Below are 18,600 nucleotides of genomic sequence, written 5' to 3'. Positions count from 1 at the left end.
CTATAAAATATATACCCACACGTTCTTTTTACTTAGGGTTAGGTATATGACACACTGTATACTATCTTGAGGACAACAATTTCAACATGAAGTGATTTTATTTTGCTATTTTCTTTTCTTCCTTTTTGATTTTCCTACCTATTATACTTATTCAAATTAGATTTCACTTGGAGAACTGGAAGCTTAACTCTCTTTTTATAGACTTGGCTTAATTTATTTGACCTACTTGACTCCCTGCTTTCAGTTTTAGTTTCCCAGGTAGCCATGTGAAAGACATTGAGGACTGTTTGTTTAACCATAGATTTACCACGTGATTTTCTGAAATCATCACACCTACTGTTTTAGAGTCACGGTGAAAATGGGGCAGGGTTTCCCATTTCTAGACAGTTATTCATAGAATGATGGAGTAGTAAAAGCCTTTAGAGGCCACCTGTTTTCTTAGTTTGCCAGAAAGTTTTGCCTTTCTCAAACATTTTGGAACAAGAGAACAACAAAGGCCAGCCTTGAATCAATTCTTAAACACATAATCATAAAAATCAACTGCCCTTCCTTCATCAGGATATATGGGGGAGTTAGTACAGCATCTGGGTGCTAAAAACTGTGTCAATATACCTACAAAAGCTTTGAAAGCTTTGTGAAAATTTAATAGTATAGAATCTATATGTAACACCATGTGAAAAATTGGGTAGTCAGTTAACTGAATAACTATTCTGGAAAAGTGATATTGCTAGGTCAAGCAAGTTGAGTTAAAATAACTAAGAATAAGAGTTGTATTTCCGTAACATTTAATAGACACATAGCCTAGAACTTTCTTTATTTTAGCCTTTCTTTTTCTTTTATTGAGTAGCTCTTGAGACTAAGTCATGGTTGAAGAATGGTAATTAAATCATAGATATCTAGAGCTGAAAGGGATATTGGAATAGGCTTATTCATTTCTCCTCAAGTAACAGATGATAAAACTAATAATTGAAATCGTTAGACACTTCAACCAAATTCACTAAGATAACTGAGTCATACCACAGCTCAGACATTACAAAGTAGCATGATAGAGTTCAAAAAATGAACTGAGGTCAGAGCAAGTAAGATGGTTCAGAGTTCATGGCTAATATGCTCCTAAACTTATTTGCAAATAAAATAGTAAAAGGAAATAATTTATAAATGAATCCTGGCTTGTTATTGACTGTGTTTGGTCAATCAGATTAACTTCTGACTGATTCACATTCTTTATGGTTGGTCAGAAGGGACTGTGGCTGCTTATCAAATAAGCAGGTCATAGATGAAAAGTAAAGATGGTCAGGTGAATATTTGGACTAGTTTCAACAGGGATCTTTGAGTGTATCTTCATGGATTTGGGTGCAGCATAGCCAAATTTTGAAACAACAAAATTATACTCATTTATTAAATGCCAAGAAATCTGTTCATTCTTAGTTGTTTCTATTTGTCATAATTTGATAAATACATTAACAACATATTTCTTGTCACGCTTACTTGGATATCTTAAATACGTAATCAGATCATCTCTTCTTTAGAAGGCAGACTCAGAGGTTTTCTTGCCATCTCTTTTGCATATGGTTTAAAATAACGCATTCGAGAATTCAGAATTTTAGAGTTAAGGGTTTAGAGATAGTTTCTATACATACTTTATCCTAAAATATGGGTTGTAGCATTAAGGATGATAGAAATAATTTTGTTTGGCCAGCTTGGTATTTTATAGATATTTAACTTGTCTTCCATAGATTAATTGGCCATCTAAATCATATGAAAATAGAACTAAAATAGGAACAAACGTTTTATGTATTCTATCTCTTACATTTACTTTAATTCATCCACTATTTCACTTGTTTTCTTCCTTGTCATTTATTCAGAGGAATTGATAAGACATAAACATTGTTTCTCTGAAAAGTTTTTTTTCTCTCCTTGTAGAAATGGCCATGGCTCATAGGATGCAATAAATCACAATCAAGCTATGTTAAAAACATTTTGGAGCTGGTAGAAACTTATGGATAATCTAATATATGAACATACAATATGAATAATAATACATAATGGTGTAGCTATCACTTTAGTTGGAAAGAAAAACTAGAAAAGTCACCAGCTCTTCACAGACTTAGAAAAACAAATCTATCAAGATAAGAAAATAAAAAATGATTGATGTTTGAAAGTAGGTCATTCAAGTGAACCTTCTTAGAGTCACAAACAACAAAATTTTAAACAACAAAATGGAATATTTAGTAAACATTTACTGAGAACTTATTATGCATGAGATACTTTGCTATATGCTATAAAACAGAGAACAAACAAACAAACAAACAAAAAATCCACCACAATCCCATTTTAAATGTCATATTATAATCTAGGAGGTAGTAGGAGACCCATATATAAATATTTCTAAAAAGACAGTATATGATAAGTACCAGATGAAGATTGAGTAAAGTACTATGGAGCTCAGGCTTACCTTTTTTTCCCCCAACTCTTTGGAGAGGCATTTAATACAATTAAAATATTTGTTCTTCCGTGTAACACCTGTTGATATTTCAGAATGTATTGTCTAGGGTGGAGAGTGTAGCAAGATGAGGTCATGTATCAGAGACGTGGTGGCCAGAAGTACAAGGAAGAAAATCAGGAAAATGTAAAAGTAGTGGTGAATGTAGTCAAAAAGACAAAAATAGAGATCTGAAGAACCTAAGAAACAAAGAAGGAGGGATTGAACTAGTAGCACATGGGGAAAGTGGAAGGTACATGTAGCATGGGCACAAAAGATGATTATAGGAATCTAGTTGAACAAGGCAGCTGTCTAAGCTTTTGGTCTCGCCAAGGATAACAGCCAAATTCAGTAAACATTTTTGACATCTACTATGTACCAGAACTTCGTCCAGCCTTGAAGATCACAATCTAATAAGGCAATTTCCACCTTTAAGGAGGCCAAAATGACTGGATAATATCAAAGTGAAATTGGCTGTTCTAAAATTCAAAATACAAAATGAATAACATTATTTAGTAAAAAGGACAAAAATCACTTGGATTTCTACTGTCTACCAGGTTTACATGGCGAGAGGTCATAAAGTGCAAGCTTTCAGATCAAGATATGTGGATGCCTAATCTCTGTTTGTTATTCCTTCCTCTGGAGAATACAAATAAGAATGGTTCTGGGGCGCCTGGGTGGCTCAGTCGGTTAAGCATCTGACTTCGGCTCAGGTCATGATCTCACGGTTTGTGGGTTTGAGCCCCGCGTCCAGCTTTGTGCTGACAGCTCGGAGCCTGGAGCCTGCTTCAGATTCTGTGTCTTCCTCTCTCTCTCTGCCCTTCCCCTGCTCACACTCTGTCAATCTCTCTCTCGAGAAATAAACATTAAAAAAATTAAAAAAAGAAGAATGGTTCCTATGTAATAAATAACTATGTGGGTTGTTTATTCTTTTCTCACCGGTTGTTTATTCATCATGGTCCTAATGTCTGAGATAGTATCTTGTCCAGTGGGCATTCAACAAATATTTGTTGAATAGAATTTTGGGAAATATTAAGTGATATGATGTATGTAAAGTGTTTAGGCAGAGGAAACAGCACATAGAAATGCTATTGAATGTTAACTATTATCTTAAAACTAAAAACACAGATTACAAGTGATGAAATATTCCTGGATTCCAGCTGTGATATCTGTGGCTTGTGAAGAGAGAAATGTTTTGAGAAAATACAGATTTGGACTCTGTTTAGTAAGGAAAAATTAAAAATCGTTTTATTTTTTTAACTATTGAATTGCTAATTGGAAAAACTAATCACTTGTCCATTGATTTGCAGTGATTCTTCTTCGCAACTAAGCAAAGCCAGTAATATTTAAGTTCTCAGAGAATAATAACAAAATGAATTTTAAAAGAACATTTAATGAACTATTAATAAAGAAAACACCTGACTTTTCCATTATGCCTTTCTTCAGAGAATCAATAGACATGGAGTCACATTTACTATTTGGTGGGCCAATACACCTTCAGATACTGAACATTTATTTATCAGTATCTTTCTATATCCAAAGAAATTGTACAAAGAATTCAAAGATAAGAGAACTCAGATGAGGCTCATAAACTTTGCATACTGACCTGTCAAGTTTAAAGGTAAAACACTAAACATGAAATAGTAATTAATCACAAGGGCAGACTAAGCTTTCCACAGAAACAGCAACAGTAAATGTACTTCTCATATAGCAGATGGACAAGGATGAGTTACAAGTAATATCAAACATCAGTAATGGATTTACTATTTTTAAATTCTGCGTTTTGAAAGTGTTTATTACTCATATTTTATAAGTGAACAGATTGTGACCTAGAGATTTTAAATGACTAGGCAAACTCATAGAGTTTGAGGGTAGTAGGCAACCTGAAACAAATTTTCACATCTACTGCTTTAAGCCCCTATTGATGACCATTGTATTTACTTTAGAGTAGACAAGGTTGCTTCCATTCTGAAGGCTTTCCACCGTGACATGCCACATCCCCAAAACAAGATATTCTTGTCTATTCTGAGACACTCAGTTTTTTTCAAAGATAATAATTTATATCAAAAGTATCTTGGTTGATGGAAAGCATTTCTTCTTTGTTCATTATATGGAAAAATACATAGCATATTATTATCTTTTCTTATATAATACATTAAGACTACTCTCAGTTTATCACCATCAGTCTAATTACTAATTATTGATACATACAGTGAGGCTTATCAAATGTTACCCTTTAATGATTAGCTACAAAAAGAAAACAAAGAGAATGAGGGGGAAAAAATCTTTCAAGTTCTTTTGTTGGTACTTGGTTCATTTATTTTGACAAGTGCAGTTTAATTTTAACAACTGGCTTAATCAGTCTTAATGCTGACTCACTCCAGGGAGCACTGAAGAGAACACATCAGCTTGAGGGCAGAAAAGGTCTTTGCTGCCTTGTGATAGAAGACAGAATGTTTACTGTTTCTGTGTCTTTGCTGATAGACTTTTCAAGACTAACAATCAAAACATTCACTGAGCACCTTCTATGTCTGTAGACTTATGCCTGCTATGAGAATTGATGCTAGAAATATTTTCGTGATCTTTCTTTTCCATGACCCAAATAAAATGTTAGATAATGAAAATTTATTTTTTCCCCTTTTTTCCAAGTTTGGACAATTCCCTAGTCCATTTCTGAAATTTACCTTATTATTCTGAGTTTGACAAGGGCTCCAAGTCCTTACTGATTTGAAGATATTTGCTCACTGTCTTCTATGGATGACAAAATAGAGTGTAATGCAATACTAAGGGGGCCATCACTCGAGATGCAGAAAACAAGATGGTCTGCATTATTTCAAACTACAGAATGTCAACTAATATTGAAAATTAAATTTAGAGGTAACACTATTATAAAATGACACTAGTTGAGCATCCAACTTCGGCGCAGGTCATGATCTCATGGCTTGTGGGTTCGAGCCCTGTATTGGGCTCTGTGTTGATAGCTCAGAGCCTAGAGCCTGCTTCAGACTCTTTGTCTCCCTCTCTGCCTGCCCCTCCCCTGCTCATGCTCTGTCTCTCTCTCTCTCTCTCTCAAAAATAAATAAACATTAAAAACATTTATAAAATGACTCCAAATGTCAAAAACTTTGTTACTTAGTGTCAAGTCATGTCTCTAGAAACAAAAGGACAGACAGAAAAGCAGGCTGAGGGTAATGTGTAAACAAATAACAAATAAGTAAATGAAGTTAAAGAGAAATTTTTTTCTCTCAGGTTGGGGATAGAAAATGCCCACAAGATGATTTATCAACACAACGTGAAATACCGCAAGGCATAGAACGATTCTTAAACTTAAGGGAACCAATAAACTCATGTCTCAGTGCCTGGGGGAGGTGTGAGGGTGGATGTAGCAATATGGTCACATGATCACATGTTTATGGAACATCTGTGCTTTAATGATAAGATCATTCCACTACCACTTCCCCTCTGGCATACTTGCCACTGTGTTAAGTGCCCTCAGAGTGACTGGAAATTATTGAAATCTGTCTAAGGGAAGTTGAGTTGGAAATACTCTCAGTTTGGCTTTAAAAAGGTATTCGTGTGGTTCACCGTTGTTTTCTTATAGCTAAGTTATTGCCAGCTGCCCTAACGTGTGACAGTTTTCCAGGAAATCTACTTCCCACTGCATCACTTTATGTGACATGCTATCAACTCAGATTTCTGGTACAAGCCAGAAGTCATAGAATCGGGTGGGCATATTTTATGTCCCCAGTATCACATAGAGAGCTATGTGGGAAGTGAAATTAAAACAAGGTTTGACATGTATGGAGCAAGAGGCTAGTCTGTGGAAAATTCTTCCAATAATCAGGCCAACAAATGTATAAGCCGACAGTTTTAATACTTAGTCAAAACAGAAATTCTCTCTTGTCATAAATATGCTCAATAATGTGGCATATACAATTATAAATGTATTACACAATAAAATTATTTTAATTTTTTTCTGTATGAAATTATTATGTAGGAATTATTCTGACACCAAGAAGCAGATTGTAACAGAAAGTTTCAAAGCATAACAAGATCGTTAATTCAAATATTTTGAATAGAAATAATGACTAAGCTCTTGAATTATTTGAAAATACAATTAATAAAGACTGTAGCATTTAAACATATTAAAAAATTTTTTTTAAGTTTACATATTTCAGGAGTACCTGGGGGGGCTCAGTCGGTTGAGCATCCGACTCATAATTTTGGCTCAGGTCATGATCTCACGGTTATGGGATCAAGCCAATGTTGGGTTCTGCACTGAGTGTGGAGCCTGCTTAAGATTCTCTCTCTCTCTCTCTCTCTCTCTATTTCTCTGTCCCTCTTTCCCTCTCCCTCACTCATGCTCTCTCTCTAAAAAAACAAATAAATAAAAATTTAAAAATAATTTAAAAAATTAAATTAAATTAAATTTACATATTCATTTTCTTTCTAAATAATAAAATAAATGAATATGCCCTAAAGCTCATTATATGCCACTAAATACAAATAACAACAAACTGATTAATGAGTTATATCAATTAAAAGTGTATTCATTTTTTATCATTGCACAAGACAATGTTAAGTATTGAAATTTTACACAGAAACTTGATATATATTTAAACATACTATTAAACACCAGTGGCCCTCAAGGTAATAACAATAACAAAAACTAGAGATTTATGGAAGATAAAGTTGGCTTCTAGCTCTTATGTTTAGGATTAAAATTTGAGCTAGGATTTCATGGAGGTGTAGAATTTGTGTCAGAAGAAAAAAATGTCACCAAGAAGTGAAAAAGTCATACTGAGAAAGACAAATACCATATGATTTAATTTAATGTGGAATCTAAAAAACAAAACAAATGGATAAACAAACTAAAAGCAGAATCAGACCTATAAATACAGAGAACAAGCTGATGGTTGTCAGAGGGAAAGTGTAGGAAGATGGGCAAAATGAGTGAAGGGGAGTGGGAGATACAGGTTTTCAGTTATGGAATGAATGAGTCATGGGAATAAGAGGCACAGCATGGGGAACATCATCAATGATACTGTAATAGCATTGTATGTTGAGCACAGCATAATGTATAGAGATGTTGAATCACTATACTCTACACCTGAAACTAATGCAACATAGTGTGTTCATTATACTCAAATAAAAAATTAAATGCTAGCAAAGAAAATGTAGACAAAGGTAAAAATGTTAATAAAGGTTAAAGTTGCTTCTGAAATGGAGGTAATTTGTCTAGAGGAGATGATTTGTTGATAAGGTATATTATATTAAATAGTTAGATCTTAAATAACTTATATTGTTTAGATGGTTTGGAGCCATTGAATATTGTTGAGAAAGATAATCACATAACTGGTGTTAATTTCATGCTTTTTTTATACTAATGACAGTACACATGACTGAATGACAAGTTGATATGAATATGAAGGAAAAGATTCATGTATTGGATGACTGAGTACAAAGGATTAATTTCAAAGTCACTTTCCTCCATTACACTGTATGATTAAAATCCACTTATGCAAATGACTTATGAAACTATATACGATATTTTAATTTTTGCCATCTTTATTTAAAGACAAAATGTAGCTTCAATAATTTATTTATAAAAACTGAAATTTCTCTTTTGGTAGCTTGAACATCACTTATCTTACAAATAATAGTAGAAATGTGTTAAGAACTATAGTTAAACTATAGTTAAACTATATATGCTATAAAACAGCAAAACCATCATTTGCATGTTCACTGATAAATTTTTAGATTGAAAGGGAACTCCAAACTATTTTTCTTATATTTATAAATAAATAAATAAACCAGCATTGGAACATATCCGATGTGCTCCAGCCATTATTGATTCTTTATGATGCTTCCTCTGCAAGGAATGATAAAAGGAAGGAAAAGATGGGAGTTTCAGAAAAAAGACTCTACGTTGATCCATTTAAAGATGTAATTTATAATTAATTATTAAAATAAAACTTGAGCAAAGTGATTCAATAATTGACTAATTGAATTTCTATTCCTATAATGATTCATGTGTCCAATAAAACAAAGCACCATTTTATGAGCAAGATTTATTCTTACCCCTTTTAAAGTTTGAAAAATTTTCATCAGTCTTTTTCTTTCTAATGTCTATAACTTTTGTTGCTACAATTATCTAATAATTCTTATGAGAATTAAATATTGAATAGTTTGCTTTCTTAATATATAGTTAAGATTGTTTGCATGACTAACATATATTCAAAATACACGTTTAAAGACATCTACTAGGTCTGGTGAAGCAGACTGATTTTCTCATAGCTTCCCATTATGTACACCTCTATATATTTGTTATTTGTTTTGTTTCTTTACTTCTTTTCACATTTACTCAAAGTCAGGGATCACCATCTCTTCTTACACAAAGCAAAACCATTTTGTTCACCTCTTAGTTCTTTGTCATAGCTATTTTTATTCTCTTGCTTTATATAATATAGAATTCACACAATACTTTCCTAATAAGTGCTATTATTCTAGTTATTTATATATAACACTAACTTAACAAGTACACTTAAAAGTTAAAATATCAGTTGGGGTGTCTGAGTGGCTCAGGTGGTTAAGTGTCCAACTTCAGCTCAGGTCATGATCTCACAGTTCGTGGGTTCGAGTCCCGCAACGGGCTCTGTGCTGACAGCTTGGAGTTTGGAGCCCGCTTAGGATTCTGCATCTCCCTCTCTCTCTGCCCCTTCCCTGCTCACACTCTCTCTCTCTCTCTCTCTCTCTCTCTCTCTCTCTCTCTCAAAAATAAATAAACACTAAATTAAAAAAAAAGTTAAAATATCAGTAATTTTGTAAGATTAATATTTTGACCCTTTCTTTTTATTACAGTATTTTCTGAATGACAAAACCTAAACAAATGCCAAAATCACAAACACTGGATGTGTGTTATTTAGACTATGTATCATAAAAAAAAAATGACAGCCACAGATGAATACAACAAAAATCCACCTACTAGGTAAAAAGAAACAGCCTGATTTCTTCTAGTGGGCATGTAGCTTGTTTTTAGACACCATACTAAATAGAAGTGATTATCATCACATGAATGTAATTTTTAAAAAATCTCCAAATGCTCAATGTGATCATTTACACAATCTAACTCATGGCTATAAAGATACAGTGGAATTTCTATAATTCAATTGTCTCATTTCTAAGTGGTAAAACATTTTTATTTTAATGATCAATATTTTGAGGTAATTAATAGCAAATGATCTATTCCCCATTTTGTCTCTCTTCTTAAGAAATATTAAGAAACATAATATCTGATGTATTTTAAGTTCCTGGTTCTTCTACAGGTAAAGTTTAATATCAATTACAGTTTTTAATTCATATACAATAAATAGTACTGATTTTTCCTTTTGTGATTCTACAATACCTATAAGTCTTTCATCCTTCTTTAAATTTTCTGCATTCTTCTCACCTCTAATTACATGAACTCAAGAAGTCAGGTATAAAGCAATGCAATAATATGAGAACTATCTTCTGTGAGACATCTTTGTAAACTATGTCCACTGTGTACTCATCCAGATTTCAATATTATGAGGAATTCACACATATCATTAAATGAAATTCCTGACTTCAAGGAACATGAAATCCTGACTTAGCATGGAGATAGGAGAGCTATTGCTTCTGAAGGCCATAGTGTGAATGGCTAGACAAGAGACAGAGCCTTGAATCCAGCTTTGTGCTGAGCACAGAGCCTGCTTAAGATTCTATTTCCTTCTCCCCTCCTCTTCCTCTCTTCCTCTCTCACTCTCTCTATCTTAAAACACACACACACGCACATACATGCACATAACACACACATACACACACATACACACTAAATCTGTCTGAGTAGGATTTCTAATCTGTATCTCATTTACTATCAACACATTTTAAGTGTTAGTGTTCATGTATTTAATATAAAACTCCCATGGATCATCAATAAACTTTAGTTTCCTGTCTATGACAGAATTTGCATGTTGATTTCCCTAACAGGAAGACAGGAACATTCAGATAATGCAAAATACTGGAAGTGAGACATATTAAATTCATGCCAAAAATGCTATTGGAGTTAATTTGTTATACCTGATTCGATATATTGGGATTGTTTCAAGTAAACTCACAGTAAGTCAAATCATTTGGAAAAAAATATAAAATAAATTAGATCATACATATGGAAAGTATGATCTTGTAAACAATTCATATTTACAACAGTGTGCACTGCCTGATTGCCAAGCTGCAGGTGAGATTTATGTATCCTCTTTGCACTTATCTGTTGTTTGTGAGTATATAGATTTTGAAAGTAATCTTTCTTCCCTTTGTTTTCATAAAATAAAGAGAACCATGATGGTTCTGTATCACATCAATAAATATCACTTTCCTAATGGTTAATCAAGATTCTTAGTTCTGAGTCTATGATATAAATGAAAAGTGCGGGAATATATTTTATAATCCATTCCACATATGGTTCTGTGGCACTTTTATTTTAAAACCTCTAATATTGAGTTAAATTAATAGTTTATGATATACATGTATACAGAGCTGTGACTATTTTATTTAAAAAGGTGGTTTTACTGACTATTTTCTTGCAAAATTTGCTTATTTAGGTATAAATCAAATGGCAAATTTCTATAACTGTCTATTCATGTACAAGTAAGGAACATTATTGTCCCATGGTGTAATAAGGAATTTGGCTTTGCCCAAAGAGAGATCTGGCCTTTGTCCCTGGCTAACCTAAAAATCCTTGAAATTTCCCAATGGATAGGAATGTCTTTGTTATTCGTGGTAGGCATCTGGAACTATACCTGATGGCTTATGCTAACAGGGTGATTGAGGACCCTGAGGCCACATGCTATCAGTCAGACTTGTGGATAGGATGGGGAGGGCATTGGAGATTGAGTTCACCCAAAGATGCAATGACTCAATCAGTCATGCCTGTGTAATAAAGCCTCACTAAAACTCTGGTCACCAGCGTTCAGGTGAGCTTGCCTGGGTGGCAATGCTTTGAGTGTTTACTCATATAATGTAGATGGGAGAAAGTAACATAGTCTGTGAGTACACAGGAAGAAAGTGACCAGAAACTCCATGTTTGCTCTTCTAGACTTTGTCTTTTCCTTTGTTTGCTTCTAACTTGTATCCTTTTCCTGAAATAAACATAACTGTGAGTATAATAGGTTTCAATGACTTCTGTGAGTCTTCCCAGTGAGTTATCAAACCTGAAGGTGGTTTGGGGGAAAACCCAAAACTTAATAGTTATTATTAGAAGTCTTGAACAGACTTGGCCTCTTGGTCTTGTAGTTTGGTTAACTCGGGGTACCCGCAAAGCTAAACTGTGTAGCGGGCAATTCTCTTTCTTTTTATTTTAAATATATTATAATTGAATGAGTAATCAAGGTATGAATATAATTCTATATTTACATTTGTATAGAACCAATTGGTAGCTCCTGTAATGTAATAATCCAATATCTTCAACTGATTGATTTATAAAATAATGTACTTGATTTTCTTTTATGAAAGTATTTTCACACATTAAAAAATCCAACTGTTAAATATTATGTGTAAGGACATCATTTATAATATCATTGTTTAAAAACAGTATGGGTGTAATAATTTTAATTAGGAAAACATCTAAAATTTTAGTCTTGTCTGTGTAGCCAATGCATGTTTGTTTGATCCACTAGTTTATTTTTCATGATGATGCACTGTTATTTTTACTAATACTCTCATGAGACTGCCTGACTTATTCTTAGAAGGGTTCTGAGGGTGACTTAGGGCTAACAAATTCTGCTAATTATATTTACCTCAAACAGATGACATATTCATAAGATAATTAAAATAAGGAATTTTTAGATGAAATGTGAAGTATTTCATAAGCATTGAGTGATATCCTGACACTAGTGACATAGTGAAATACAGACCCTGGCATGAAGATAGTGTTTCTAAAAGCTGCTTGGAAAAATAACACCATACATTTAGGTGCTATTGGCTACCAATTTAAGAAATTTGAGAGCATTAGACTTAGAAAACACCAGAAAGTAAGAAAATCTTTCATTCTTTGTTATTTTACTTTTGAACTCAAAGCTGGTATACTTTTTCAGTAGTCAACGCAAAATATTTTTATTTTTGAATGATCAAAATTTCCATCCCATAGTGGTTTTTATCAGTTGAGATGGTGATCTTCAAATCCTCGTAGTGAGAAAAAGACAAAATTGCTTAGATGGGAAGAGTTCCAGAAAATGAGCTACAATACTTGACCCAGTGTCAAGCTGGAGCCTGGCTGCTTTTTTCCCCACTTTAATGATGCTAACGTTCAGTTATGATGGAGACAGAGAATATACTTCTTTACAGAGACCTGTTCTTCAGTATCACAAATCCTAGATGTTATGCAAGAGGATTAATGACCTAGCAGGAAAAAAAATTTAACCCTGCTGGCGTCTAGCCAAAAAGCAGCCTAGTCCATTAATATCAACAACTTGTAAATTTCTGATTTCTGAAATGAGAATACAAAAGGCTCGAGAGCATATTTTGATAACAAACAAACACCTTTTCTAGAGTGAGAAGACGGGGTGCCTGGATGGCTCAGTCGGTTAAGCGTCGGACTTCAGCTCAGGTCACGATCTCACAGTCCGTGAGTTCGAGCCCCGCGTCGGGCTCTGGGCAGATGGCTCAGAGCCTGGAGCATGCTTCCGATTCTGTGTCTCCCTTTCTCTCTGCCCCTCCCCCATTCATGCTCTGTCTCTCTCTGTCTAAAATTAAATAAACGTTAAAAAATAAATAAATAAATAAAGTGAGAAGAAATTACTAGAAGGCAAAATAAGTTGGCTGTATAATATGTGAAATAAAATGTTTCCTTTTGAAATAAAATTTTCCAAATATCAATGGTATGGTGAAGGATCAGTGATTTTCTGTTAGTTAAAATTAGTATTTAAAAAATCTTGCCAAACATGGCAAGAACTATAGCAGATGGAGGTAAGATGATGCAGAAACTTCTGCCTAAGCTCTTGGATACATTAGCAAATAATCAAACATTTCAGAAAAATTGAAATATGTTCTGGTAAGAGATGTGGAAGAATGCCAGTTTCTAAAGAACAGCTAGGTTCTTTTCAGAGAGGAAAACATAGGAAAGAATTATTATGGTATTTTCCCTGGCACATGTGGTTTTAAAAATGTACTTCCATCTACTATGATAAAACAGACCATATAAAACAGAAAAAGAGTGGGCTAATAAAAATAGAAAATATATCATAACACTTGTGGAGACAGGTTTTAAAAATTATCTTTAAGTTATACTTTTGCTATTACCAACTCTGTTTTTCTTATTACATATACCAATTTTCTGCTCACTAATGAAGGTAGCATATTTTTGAGTAATGATTTCTGTGCATAGTTTTTATTCTGTTTTCTGGTTATTTTTAATTTTGTGTTTTGTTTTGCTTTGCTGTTACTTTTTTAAGTTGGTGACATGCCATCAATTATTTCTTGTTTTGCTTTCCAGACAAACAATGCACTTATTTCCCAGTCCCCAAAACTTTTTCTCATAACACAGAACGAAGATCTTTATTCCATGAGTTTTTACAGAAGAATAACATGATAAATGAGTATTCCTGTAAACGCTAATAACAGATACACTTTTCTTGCAATGCACTATATAATATATGAAGCAATTACTGTATTTAACACTGAAGTATTTTAAAAGCATGTTGAATTTTTCTATAAGACCAGACTAAAAATGGTATGAATGAAATCCTTTTCTAATTAACACATTAATATTTCATATTATAAATTCTCTTCAACAGCCTAGGAATCTGCTGGCAGAATTTGGAAAAAAAAAATAGCAACCGTACTTCATAAACACATTACTTGAAGAACCAAATACTCTTCTGGTCGTTAAAAGATTTGAAAAGCAGCCCTGAGAACAGATTTGAAAACAGGAAGCCAAAGCAGGAAGGGAGGGAGTTGTTTTTTCCATATTCTCATAATGTTTGCAAAATGGCACTAACAACTTCCAAAAGAGATTTTTGGATCTTGTTTTTCATTGGGAAATGGCTTGTAGTTTGGAGAAAACCAAAGTCATCTGATGAAATCAATAATTGTCGTTATTGCTGAATTTGAAAATGTGTAATGTTTGGGCTTTGAAGCACTTCTAAATCACACTATGCCTCATCTATCTGGACATGGATTGACGCAGAAAATTTTAATTCCAGAAGGCCTACTTTAACCCCCCCACTGATATCTTACATTTCCACTGGACACACTGTCACAGCTAATGTTTTACTTAATGAAAAATTTTGACAATAACTACATTTTCAGTTTCTATACTAATCAGTGTTAGTGTAATAAAAAATAACAGTCTTTCTTGTTATTTAATAAATAAATCTTGAAAATAACAAGATTTTTCAATCATTATTGACTAATGTTGTTTCTCTCTGCATCTCTTACCTAACAAAAAAAGGAAAGTGGTCAATATTTACTTTCAGAAATCTGGTTACTGAATTGTCTAAAGAAATGGTAAAAGTTAAAAAAAAACACCTGAATATATTGAGAAGTTAATAATCTCATGAAAAAAAGAGGAAATAGTGCAAATGATTTCAAAAACAATTAGAAAATATTTGGCGTGATTAGTTTTTCAGTAAATAGAACACAGGTACTAATATAGAATTCTTTAGAAATTAAATTTCCAAACTTTCTTGCACATTTTCCACAAAAAATACTTTTAGCTGATAAGCACTAGGAAAGCTATTCATCTCTTAGATGAGAAAATGTTTCGTTTATTCTCAATAGTGAATTATGGTAGCTTGGATGGGGAAGAACCAACCATACACAGAGTAAATGAACCTCAAAGTCATCATATAGCTCTACAATAGTGCCATAGATTTCTTATTAATGATTCTTAAGCTTACAACTTCCCTTAAATAGAAATTTTTTTCCCACATGCAAGCTGGAGAAAATAGGGACTGTCTAAAAAGGACTTTCATTAGCCTTGGGCTTCCTGGGTTGTAATCTTCCTTTCTAATATTATCCTATTATCCTTAAAGGAAATTGCCTCTCTTTTGCTGTCTGTAATCTTGATGGAAGGTTATTTTCTAGCTCCCTACTATCACTGCCCGCCTTTCACCTTTGAAGCCAGGTGGACTTGTCCTTTCTCCACTCAACCACTTGATATAGCCCCCGCCAGGTATGTGACCAGCTGACAATGGAGTTCTTATCAGTGGGGACTACTGCATGGGAGGAGGTAGTGACAATGGCAGAGACTAACCAGTCAAGGTAAGCTGACCAGTCATTCCTCTCAGAGATGGCTATTTTCTCCATGTTCTTTGCATCTTAGCTCTCAGGCACTTTCTTAATTTCAACAGTCCACAAGATTGGATTCCAAGATTCTAATCCTGCCACCTTCCCAAATATTTTTTTTTCCATTTCTTATCAAAATACCTTTTTTGCTTATGTCATCTAGAGTTGATTCCTGTGTATAGGAACGCTAATTATTGACACTAGAGTTGACTTATCTTTAGGCACTTTTTATTCTATTGAGATTTTTTTGAAAGTGATCCATATTATTTTGTTTTATGAGACCTGTACTATTTGTCCTATAATTTTACCTTTTTGATTTTTGTTCCAAGATACCAGTGACTGTAAATAATATTAATAATATTTCATTACATTTGAACATAATTTTTGAATTTTAAATATATTTATATGGAACAGCCATAAAAAAGGATGAGATCTTGCCATTTGTGACATGGATGGACTTAGAGGGTATTATGATAAGTAAAATAAGGCAAACAGAGAAAGTTAATTACAACATGATTTCACTTCCATGTAGAATCTAAAAAAAAAAAAAAAAAAGAACAAAACAAATAGATAAACAAACAAAAAGCAGAATCAGACCTATAAATACAGAGGACAAACTGATGGTTGCCAGAAGGAAGGCGGCTGGGAAGATGGTTCAAGTGGGTGAACAGGAGTGGGAGATACAGGCTTGCAGTTATGAAATGAATAAGTCACATGAATGTAAGGTACAGCACAGGGAAAATAATAAATGATATTGGTAATAGTGTTGGACGGTGACAGATGGTCACTACACCTGTTGTGAGCATAGCATAGTGTATAGAGAAGTTGACCACTATGTTGTAGTCCTGAAACTAATGTAACATTGTGTGTAAACTACATGCAAATAAAAATAAATAAATAAACAAACAAACTTATAGGTAAATTGTTTTATCTTATCTGATGATCATAAAAGCCAAATTTTCAACACTTCTATTTTACAGATGGCCTACCACTTACTGAGGATAAGCAGATTTCTAAATGTAAACAATAAATGCTAGAACTTTAAACTTCATATTTGTTGTTATTTGCCATATAACGCACTGCCTCCCATCATTGTATGGGCTAATTAAAGAGCAAGAGGGTAGAACATGTTACTATGTATTAGTGGTTGCAGTCACCAATTCCAACATGTGTGTATGTGTGGGAGCGTTCCCCCCACACCACCAAGCACAGGATACCAGTTGGATGTCCTTCAATTCAACTCAGTTCTGACACTATTTACCAGGATGTAGGATCAGAGTCCACCAATCTCAAGCCCCGGTTATTAACTGTGTTTCTGTAAGCACAAAGAGTTAGGGGTCCCCAGAAAAAGAAAGAGACATAGCTTTATTGACATGAGAAAAGTGTTTTTGCCCCCTGGCCATCTTGTGACAGAATGTAAGAACAAACAGCCACTATCAGGCAGGAGATAGTAAATCATATTCAAAACTGAAGACTGACCTCATGCATATTGTTTTTTTTCTTAAGTTCATTTATTTATTTTGAGACAGAGATCAGGAGAGGGGCAGAGAGAGAGGGAGAGAGAGAATCCCAAGCAGACTCAATGCTGTCAGCACAGAGCCCGATGTGGGGCTTGAACTCACCAACTATGAGACCATGACCTGAGCTGAAATCAAGAGTTGAAGGCTTAACTGACTGAGCCACCCAAGTGCCCTGACCTCACTGATATTCTTAAGTTATCTTTGTAGGATCTAAACCCTTTAAGTACACAGATACCAGACTAATTAGAGCCAGAGAATTGATGATGCTAACCCTTGCAGGTCCTCATGACTTTGACCTGGACTCAGTCACCTTAAGATGATTTTTGCCCCAATTACATGTTGTATTCCCCATTGTGCAAGCCACTTCATGAATATGCATACACACTTAGCTTAAAATTTCCCCAGTGTTGTTGGAGAGACACTACTTCAGGAAATATCCCCAGTATTTTCCTTTGCTTGTTGCAGATAAAACCTTTTTTTTTCCTATTCTTTGGCTTGGTTGTGTCTTTTGGCTTGACACCCACTTTTGACCCACTGGCTACAAACTGGAGGTTCCAACAACCCTCTACAACTCAGGATGCCAACCAGACATCCAGGTTGTTACCTATACTTCTGACCAACTGGTAATACACCAGAGGTTTCCACAAACTCTTCCTTGGTTTCAATTAATTTGCTAGAGCAGCCCATAGAACTCAGAACACCCATTTACTCACTAGATTGCAGATTTATAATAGATATTAAAGGATAAAAATCAACAGCAGATGAAAAGGATGAAGTCTCGAACTTCTGTCCTTGTGGAATTTGGGGCCTGGCACAGTGGCACATGGAAGTAGTCTGATTCCCCTATCTGGAAGCTCTCAGAACCTTCCCCATTTGGGTTTTTATGGAGGCTTCATAACATATACATGAGTGATGAAATCACTGGCCATTTGTGATTGATTCAATCTCTAGCCTCTTTCTCATCTTGGGAAATCAAGGCATGAAACTGAAAGTTCCAACCGTCTATTTTTGGTTTGTTCCCCTGGCAACCAGCCCCCATCTTGAGGTGCTTTCTGAAAGTCACCACATTAACATAAACCCAGTTGTGGAAAGGGTCTCATTATGAATAAAAAAATTCCCATTTCAACTTTATGGCTCTGAAGTGATTTTAGGTACTGAGGACAAGAGACCAAATAAGACAAAGATATTCGTATTGCTTTTATTGGTCAGGAAGTCCCAAGAGTTTTGAGAGCTGTGAATAAGGAATCATACAAAAAAACATCTAAATGACCAAATATTATTTCTTATAATATTTAA

This window comes from Panthera pardus, unplaced genomic scaffold, assembly GCF_024362965.1.
Source record: "Panthera pardus isolate Hobbes unplaced genomic scaffold, ASM2436296v1 HiC_scaffold_1, whole genome shotgun sequence".
Classification (NCBI taxonomy): domain Eukaryota; kingdom Metazoa; phylum Chordata; class Mammalia; order Carnivora; family Felidae; genus Panthera; species Panthera pardus.
Note: the sequence above shows the minus strand (reverse complement) of the source record.